The 9,953-nt window shown below is 32.0% G+C and overlaps 1 long non-coding RNA gene across 2 annotated transcripts; it reads right to left on the bottom strand.

Moving 5' to 3' along the window:
• Positions 1-312: 312 nt before the first annotated feature.
• Positions 313-3,041, bottom strand: LOC127716428 (uncharacterized). 2 transcript variants are annotated; one of them, XR_007988922.1, is made up of 4 exons: positions 3,020-3,041; positions 2,608-2,654; positions 1,370-1,448; positions 313-886 (listed from the first exon to the last, which is right to left on the bottom strand). It is a non-coding gene; the product is annotated as an uncharacterized LOC127716428 (long non-coding RNA). The 2 variants fall into 2 exon arrangements; XR_007988921.1 differs by lacking the exon at positions 3,020-3,041 and having other exon boundaries at positions 2,608-3,000.
• Positions 3,042-9,953: the final 6,912 nt, after the last annotated feature.

Raw genomic sequence — 9,953 nt, 5'->3', positions numbered from 1 at the left:
CTTTGGTGGCTATTTTGAATTCTCTGTTGACCCAAAATAGTACCTATTGTGAATATGACTGTAATTGGCTGTTATGTTTAGTTTCAATGAGTTGGCTGGTTTAAGAGGAAGCCTTGGTGGTTGGTTATCTTGTCGGAATTATTTTACACTTTGTAATCTTTGTCTCTTTCATAGATTGCTACACAATGCCATACATAACAGTTTCTGTTACCTGTATTTTCTAACACTTACTTTGGTTTCTGGTGGAAAGTTGTTGCATTGGCGATCATACCACATCTCCCTATTTTATATTGATACAGATCCAAGAAAATAGAAGCTACAAGTATCATTCTATTAAACATACAAAATTTCTGAGAAAGGCAATTCTGTACTTTTGGATATATGCTTTTTTTAATTCTAGACAATTTTAGTCAACTTGAACTTTCACATAGACAGTTAATTTATATGTGAGCCTGTCTGTTTTATTTAAATGGTTGACAATATATCATTTATCCATTTCATATCCTTGTGACATTAAAATATTCTGAGCATACATGTAACATGACATGAGAAGAAAGATAGTCACACATACCAAATAGTTCTTATATTTGGGATATTACATGTGACTGTAAATACTAATATAAATGTTAGTATTTTCATGATAACAGGTCTAATAACCACTTGACTTGGTTAAAAAAATTCTTGGATTCTATGAAAAGGAATGCTTTTCTTTTTATATGCAGCTTGAAAATGTTGAGTTGATGCCTATTAGGAATTTAAAGATCTGCCATGTCTGCTGTGCAGCTACATCTTGTTTCCTGGTATTTCAGAATTAATTGCATGCAGCCACAAAGGTCCAGACCTGGTATTTTCAACATCTTTTCTGGTACATGTAGCTCATTTTTACCTGAAAAAGAGGAGAGTCATATAGATATTTTGATAATATAAAAAAAGAATAAACAAAATTGGCATGTAATTAATATATAAAGATCAGTGGCAGATCCATAAATTTTCATAAGAGGGGACCAAGTCATGTTTCAGTGATTCTCTATATAATCAACCAAATTTTTCCAATAAAATGGTTGGCAGCCCACTGCCCCCTTTCTAAATCCACCTGTGAAGATAAAATTGTCTTATTGTTACTGCTGATTCATTCAATTGTGTATACAACAGAGGAAAACAGTCCAATAAAATTATATTTTCTAGAAGTATGTTAGATGACTAATGTACTATTAACAAACAAGTCCATTTGCCTTGCTTATATACTCAAAAGACAAAAAAAAATGTTTTTTTTCAACTGAAATATAGAACTCTTATAAATGTTTGTACATTCACTGATAAGCTGATACGTCATTTCTAATAATTATATCATACATGTATATGTACTTACACCTTAAATTCAAACAGTCTCTGTATGTACATGTATCTCTTTCTTTCCATTTCCCATACCTCTGCAATCAGAACAGCATCTGCAACAACCAAAATTTAAAGGTGTGAAAAAAAAAATTGAAATTTTCAAAGTGCAATAATATCAAAACAGCAACGATAATGAATATTAGAGATTAGCCATTTTGCACATATACATGTACCAAGGGGAAACTCCTTTCAAAGCTATATTTTATTTATTGTTTCATTGCATTAAATAGAAAATAGGGATAATGTGGTGCAAAAAGCATATAAGATTTTTGAAGAAAATTCACAGACTTTATACAGAGATTTTCGTTATAAAATTTATAACATAGATTACTCACTTGTTTGTCCATGATGTGCTAGCGTTTGTTATTTACAAAAAGGCTTAAACAACCTTTACATTCTAAAAAACCTTGTGCTGAGTCACTAAAGTCGAGTGCACCCTAGAAGGTGTACTTGAATTGGTCCATATTTATATTTGTCCTAACCAATATTTTGATTTATAAACTTGTCCTAAGGAAATCATTGCTAGCACTGCATGCAATAATGCTCTATCTATCAAGCATAGAATGGTCAAACATTAGATTACAAGGGAACGGCTGGATTTTCTTTAAAATTTCCATGTTTAGCATTGAAACAACAAAAGGGTACATAATCCTTAAAGAGCTATAATTAAGAGCTCATGTTCCTTGTTATTGATATTTATATATGCAACCGACTTTAAATAAAGATTACTTTGCTATACTTTACTTAAATGACTATGAGACAAACTTTTCATATAATCAGACATATTGTCTCATTGGCACTCATACCCATCTTCTTATATCTATATACAAACTGTATATTATTTCAAACAAAGCTGTCCAGTCTTTTGTTTTTATTTATGGTCATGATCATGGATTAAAAAAATATGAGTAAATATACTTAAAAGTTTATAGGCAGATCCAGAGGGGGGGGGGGGCAGCCCCCCTTGGGTCAGTCAGTTGGCCCCCCTTATAAAAAGTTCTGGATCCGAAACTGAAAATCACTTTGGTTGCCTTTATGAAAGGAGCAATAATGCTTACCATGTGCAAAGATTTAATATTGACCTGACAATTAAACAATGACTGAGAGTATACAACAGTACAACATGGTACATTTTTGTAAAAAATATACATGACTATATCAAGCAATGACAATGTAAATTATATAATAAAATCTAGGGTATTATTCACTTACATTCTGCCAACACTTAAAGTAGGAACTATTTCTATGTTTCGTCATGACTGTGAGGTAAACAATTTGTGAGGTGGTGTTTGATTAGCATATCAATAGAACAACAACAATGTCAACATGCAACTGCAAACTTGTTATTTTGTTGATTGATTTTATTTTTGTCATTCAATATCGAGTAGCAGAACTTTATACACCATTTGTTATGGATAATATGTCAAAAAATAGAATAGTTTATCTTTTTATTTCATTTTCTTGAAAAAAGTTGTAATCGCAAGTATCTTGCGATTTCGTTTCAATAATTTTCAATAGCACAACTTTTTGGTCGTCTGGTTACAATAGTTTTTACAGTGCGATTATTATTGTCATGTAGATAGATCGCAAGATCATGTTATGAAATATTATGTGGCAGACTTACGTGTCATTCTGATATATACGATCAGCTAAATCAACCTTTTTGTAAACACAAAACTCGGTCTTCCCCGCATAAACATGGCGGTTGCATTATAGTAAGGAGTTGTTTCCCCTTACTGGTTGCACAGTGCAGAAACCGGAAGTTGAAGAACAGGATCGGCTACCACGGCGCCACCTATTCAGGAACGATAATTCGCTATTTATATAACTGCGAAATAACAATAACGTTAGACGGGTTCGCGTGCATAAACAGAAATGCGCTTTAAATTGTATAATATTATTCATGTTCAGTCGACCTTTAATTATTATATCAACGACTGAAATGATTTATAAACATCTAGATTGCAGATAACACTCGAAATTAACCCGACCTCTTTCCACACGGAATTCAAATAATTCTAGTTTGTCAATCGGTTGACTGCTTATTGTTATATAGTACGTTATAGTGTTTGTTACCTTATCAGGCTAGACCGGTAATTAGTTAGACCGGAAGTGGGAGATTGTCGTCAGGACGAAGATTAAAATAAACAATTAATTTCCCCATAGGCGACAATGATAGCCTTTTTCGAGATACTGACTTTAGAAAGTTGATTTTTTTTAACGAAACCTTGCTAGAATTAAAGAAAAGTTATTAGGACAGTATTTTTTGGTCCAAAAAATATAGGTTCGCGTTGCTTTTCTTAGCGTAATTTGTACTTATCTCCCATGCCTATCAATTTTGCACTTAAAAATACGTGTCTCATCCTAGCGTTTAAAAGACATCTCAGTTCCGTTAGGGCTAAGGAAAATAATTTATTAGGCCTTTGGTATAATGCAGAATGCACGAAGTCTCTAATAACAAAAAATAACGGGCGCACATATCAACCAATCAGGATTAGCTATACTCTTAATTCTGAATACCATGTTATGCTCATAAAATGGCTGCGCCCATAAAATCTAATGGTGTATTGTAACCTATACGGTATTTAATACTTTCTAGAATCATGCAATTCATAGTTCGTTAGATGCACTAATATATATGCCACACAAAAATCATCTACAAAACGTTCTGGCATTACTCTCTGAATTTTCACAATTTTTTTATCAGAGGTGACCCCAGTCAAAAAATGTGAAAAAAAAATTTCTGATTTTTTGAGTAAATGCGGTACTGCTAAAAAGGGCCTGAAGATAATGTCCACTTTCTCCAATGATTCTTTATATGTCATCAAGTACTGATTATATTGATACCAAAACCGATCCAATATGTAACTACTACGGTGAATTTTGAACAAAAGTTTTAAATGAAACCATTTTCGTATACAAGTACATTTTTGAAACAGACTATAGCATTTCAAAATATAAAAAAATGTGTAAATATTTGCGTTTAAACATCGAAAACTATTCGTTAACTGCAAATGTCATGCCTATTTTAATTTTTATAGTCTGCCATTCGAGTGAACATTTCAATGTTCGAAGGGGATCATTTCTGTACATTTTCACTGAATTTGGTAATTTCGATAACAGCACTTGGATCGAGATTGTCATGTTTAAAAATCGATTTGTATATTGAAACTCTAGACGTGTACGTGCTTTTTTCAAACAAATCAGCAGAAGTTCAGAAAATGACATATTCTCTCCACAGTAAGTCAAAAGTCGAACCCACCCTTGTTTCTAAGGTAAAACGCAATACAAATATGAAACAGACTATAGCTTAAAAACTAGTTAATCAATAATTCATTTGTCACCAAAAAATACGGTTTCACATCAAATATCAAGTAAAATTACTGTTTTTGACACTTTTTGAGCACTATGATAAAGAAATGTCGACGCTGTATACGGTATTTAATACTTTCTAGAATCATGCAATTCATAGTTCGTTAGATGCACTAATATATATGCCACACAAAAATCATCTACAAAACGTTCTGGCATTACTCTCTGAATTTTCACAATTTTTTTATCAGAGGTGACCCCAGTCAAAAAATGTGAAAAAAAAATTTCTGATTTTTTGAGTAAATGCGGTACTGCTAAAAAGGGCCTGAAGATAATGTCCACTTTCTCCAATGGTTCTTTATATGTCATCAAGTACTGATTATATTGATACCAAAACCGATCCAATATGTAACTACTACGGTGAATTTTGAACAACAGTTTTAAATGAAACCATTTTCGTATAAAAGTACATTTTTGAAACAGACTATAGCATTTCAAAATATAAATAAATGTGTAAATATTTGTGTTTAAACATCGAAAACTATTCGTTAACTGCAAAATGTCATGCCTATTTTAATTTTTATAGTCTGCCATTCGAGTGAACATTTCAATGTTCGAAGGGGATCATTTCTGTACATTTTCACTGAATTTGGTAATTTCGATAACAGCACTTGGATCGAGATTGTCATGTTTAAAAATCGATTTGTATATTGAAACTCTAGACGTGTACGTGCTTTTTTCAAACAAATCAGCAGAAGTTCAGAAAATGACATATTCTCTCCACAGTAAGTCAAAAGTCGAACCCACCCTTGTTTCTAAGGTAAAACGCAATACAAATATGAAACAGACTATAGCTTAAAAACTAGTTAATCAATAATTCATTTGTCACCAAAAAATACGGTTTCACATCAAATATCAAGTAAAATTACTGTTTTTGACACTTTTTGAGCACTATGATAAAGAAATGTCGACGCTGTATACGGTATTTAATACTTTCTAGAATCATGCAATTCATAGTTCGTTAGATGCACTAATATATATGCCACACAAAAATCATCTACAAAACGTTCTGGCATTACTCTCTGAATTTTCACAATTTTTTTATCAGAGGTGACCCCAGTCAAAAAATGTGAAAAAAAAATTTCTGATTTTTTGAGTAAATGCGGTACTGCTAAAAAGGGCCTGAAGATAATGTCCACTTTCTCCAATGGTTCTTTATATGTCATCAAGTACTGATTATATTGATACCAAAACCGATCCAATATGTAACTACTACGGTGAATTTTGAACAACAGTTTTAAATGAAACCATTTTCGTATAAAAGTACATTTTTGAAACAGACTATAGCATTTCAAAATATAAATAAATGTGTAAATATTTGTGTTTAAACATCGAAAACTATTCGTTAACTGCAAAATGTCATGCCTATTTTAATTTTTATAGTCTGCCATTCGAGTGAACATTTCAATGTTCGAAGGGGATCATTTCTGTACATTTTCACTGAATTTGGTAATTTCGATAACAGCACTTGGATCGAGATTGTCATGTTTAAAAATCGATTTGTATATTGAAACTCTAGACGTGTACGTGCTTTTTTCAAACAAATCAGCAGAAGTTCAGAAAATGACATATTCTCTCCACAGTAAGTCAAAAGTCGAACCCACCCTTGTTTCTAAGGTAAAACGCAATACAAATATGAAACAGACTATAGCTTAAAAACTAGTTAATCAATAATTCATTTGTCACCAAAAAATACGGTTTCACATCAAATATCAAGTAAAATTACTGTTTTTGACACTTTTTGAGCACTATGATAAAGAAATGTCGACGCTGTATAGATTGAAATAAACAATTAATTTCCCCATAGGCGACAATGATAGCCTTTTTCGAGATACTGACTTTAGAAAGTTGATTTTTTTAACGAAACCTTGCTAGAATTAAAGAAAAGTTATTAGGACAGTATTTTTGGTCCAAAAAATATAGGTTCGCGTTGCTTTTCTTAGCGTAATTTGTACTTATCTCCCATGCCTATCAATTTTGCACTTAAAAATACGTGTCTCATCCTAGCGTTTAAAAGACATCTCAGTTCCGTTAGGGCTAAGGAAAATAATTTATTAGGCCTTTGGTATAATGCAGAATGCACGAAGTCTCTAATAACAAAAAATAACGGGCGCACATATCAACCAATCAGGATTAGCTATACTCTTAATTCTGAATACCATGTTATGCTCATAAAATGGCTGCGCCCATAAAATCTAATGGTGTATTGTAACCTATACGGTATTTAATACTTTCTAGAATCATGCAATTCATAGTTCGATAGATGCACTAATATATATGCCACACAAAAATCATCTACAAAACGTTCTGGCATTACTCTCTGAATTTTCACAATTTTTTTTATCAGAGGTGACCCCAGTCAAAAAATGTGAAAAAAAAATTTCTGATTTTTTGAGTAAATGCGGTACTGCTAAAAAGGGCCTGAATATAATGTCCACTTTCTCCAATGGTTCTTTATATGTCATCAAGTACTGATTATATTGATACCAAAAACCGATCCAATATGTAACTACTACGGTGAATTTTGAACAACAGTTTTAAATGAAACCATTTTCGTATAAAAGTACATTTTTGAAACAGACTATAGCATTTCAAAATATAAAAAATGTGTAAATATTTGTGTTTAAACATCGAAAACTATTCGTTAACTACAAAATGTCATGCCTATTCTAATTTTTATAGTCTGCCATTCGAGTGAACATTTCAATGTTCGAAGGGGATCATTTCTGTACATTTTCACTGAATTTGGTAATTTCGATAACAGCACTTGGATCGAGATTGTCATGTTTAAAAATCGATTTGTATATTGAAACTCTAGACGTGTACGTGCTTTTTTCAAACAAATCAGCAGAAGTTCAGAAAATGACATATTCTCTCCACAGTAAGTCAAAAGTCGAACCCACCCTTGTTTCTAAGGTAAAACGCAATACAAATATGAAACAGACTATAGCTTAAAAACTAGTTAATCAATAATTCATTTGTCACCAAAAAATACGGTTTCACATCAAATATAAAGTAAAATTACTGTTTTTGACACTTTTTGAGCACTATGATAAAGAAATGTCGACGCTGTATAGATTGAAATAAACAATTAATTTCCCCATAGGCGACAATGATAGCCTTTTTCGAGATACTGACTTTAGAAAGTTAATTTTTTTAACGAAACCTTGCTAGAATTAAAGAAAAGTTATTAGGACAGTATTTTTGGTCCAAAAAATATAGGTTCGCGTTGCTTTTCTTAGCGTAATTTGTACTTATCTCCCATGCCTATCAATTTTGCACTTAAAAATACGTGTCTCATCCTAGCGTTTAAAAGACATCTCAGTTCCGTTAGGGCTAAGGAAAATAATTTTTTAGGCCTTTGGTATAATGCAGAATGCACGAAGTCTCTAATAACAAAAAATAACGGGCGCACATATCAACCAATCAGGATTAGCTATACTCTTAATTCTGAATACCATGTTATGCTCATAAAATGGCTGCGCCCATAAAATCTAATGGTGTATTGTAACCTATACGGTATTTAATACTTTCTAGAATCATGCAATTCATAGTTCGTTAGATGCACTAATATATATGCCACACAAAAATCATCTACAAAACGTTCTGGCATTACTCTCTGAATTTTCACAATTTTTTTATCAGAGGTGACCCCAGTCAAAAAATGTGAAAAAAAAAATTTCTGATTTTTTGAGTAAATGCGGTACTCCTAAAAAGGGCCTGAAGATAATGTCCACTTTCTCCAATGATTCTTTACATGTCATCAAGTACTGATTATATTGATACCAAAACCGATCCAATATGTAACTACTACGGTGAATTTTGAACAACAGTTTTAAATGAAACCATTTTCGTATAAAAGTACATTTTTGAAACAGACTATAGCATTTCAAAATATAAAAAATGTGTAAATATTTGTGTTTAAACATCGAAAACTATTCGTTAACTACAAAATGTCATGCCTATTCTAATTTTTATAGTCTGCCATTCGAGTGAACATTTCAATGTTCGAAGGGGATCATTTCTGTACATTTTCACTGAATTTGGTAATTTCGATAACAGCACTTGGATCGAGATTGTCATGTTTAAAAATCGATTTGTATATTGAAACTCTAGACGTGTACGTGCTTTTTTCAAACAAATCAGCAGAAGTTCAGAAAATGACATATTCTCTCCACAGTAAGTCAAAAGTCGAACCCACCCTTGTTTCTAAGGTAAAACGCAATACAAATATGAAACAGACTATAGCTTAAAAACAGTTAATCAATAATTCATTTGTCACCAAAAAATACGGTTTCACATCAAATATCAAGTAAAATTACTGTTTTTGACACTTTTTGAGCACTATGATAAAGAAATGTCGACGCTGTATAGATTGAAATAAACAATTAATTTCCCCATAGGCGACAATGATAGCCTTTTTCGATATACTGACTTTAGAAAGTTGATTTTTTTAACGAAACCTTGCTAGAATTAAAGAAAAGTTATTAGGACAGTAATTTTTGGTCCAAAAAATATAGGTTCGCGTTGCTTTTCTTAGCGTAATTTGTACTTATCTCCCATGCCTATCAATTTTGCACTTAAAAATACGTGTCTCATCCTAGCGTTTAAAAGACATCTCAGTTCCGTTAGGGCTAAGAAAAATAATTTATTAGGCCTTTGGTATAATGCAGAATGCACGAAGTCTCTAATAACAAAAAATAACGGGCGCACATATCAACCAATCAGGATTAGCTATACTCTTAATTCTGAATACCATGTTATGCTCATAAAATGGCTGCGCCCATAAAATCTAATGGTGTGTTGTAACCTATACGGTATTTAATACTTTCTAGAATCATGCAATTCATAGTTCGTTAGATGCACTAATATATATGCCACACACAAATCATCTACAAAACGTTCTGGCATTACTCTCTGAATTTTCACAATTTTTTTATCAGAGGTGACCCCAGTCAAAAAATGTGAAAAAAAAAAATTCTGATTTTTTGAGTAAATGCGGTACTGCTAAAAAGGGCCTGAAGATAATGTCCACTTTCCCCAATGATTCTTTATATGTCATCAAGTACTGATTATATTGATACCAAAACCGATCCAATATGTAACTACTACGGTGAATTTTGAACAACAGTTTTAAATGAAACCATTTTCGTATAAAAGTACATTTTTGAAACAGACTATAGCAT

This window comes from Mytilus californianus, unplaced genomic scaffold, assembly GCF_021869535.1.
Source record: "Mytilus californianus isolate M0D057914Y unplaced genomic scaffold, xbMytCali1.0.p SCAF_9, whole genome shotgun sequence".
NCBI lineage: Eukaryota > Metazoa > Mollusca > Bivalvia > Mytilida > Mytilidae > Mytilus > Mytilus californianus.
Note: the sequence above shows the minus strand (reverse complement) of the source record. Positions and strands in the feature narration are given on the sequence as shown.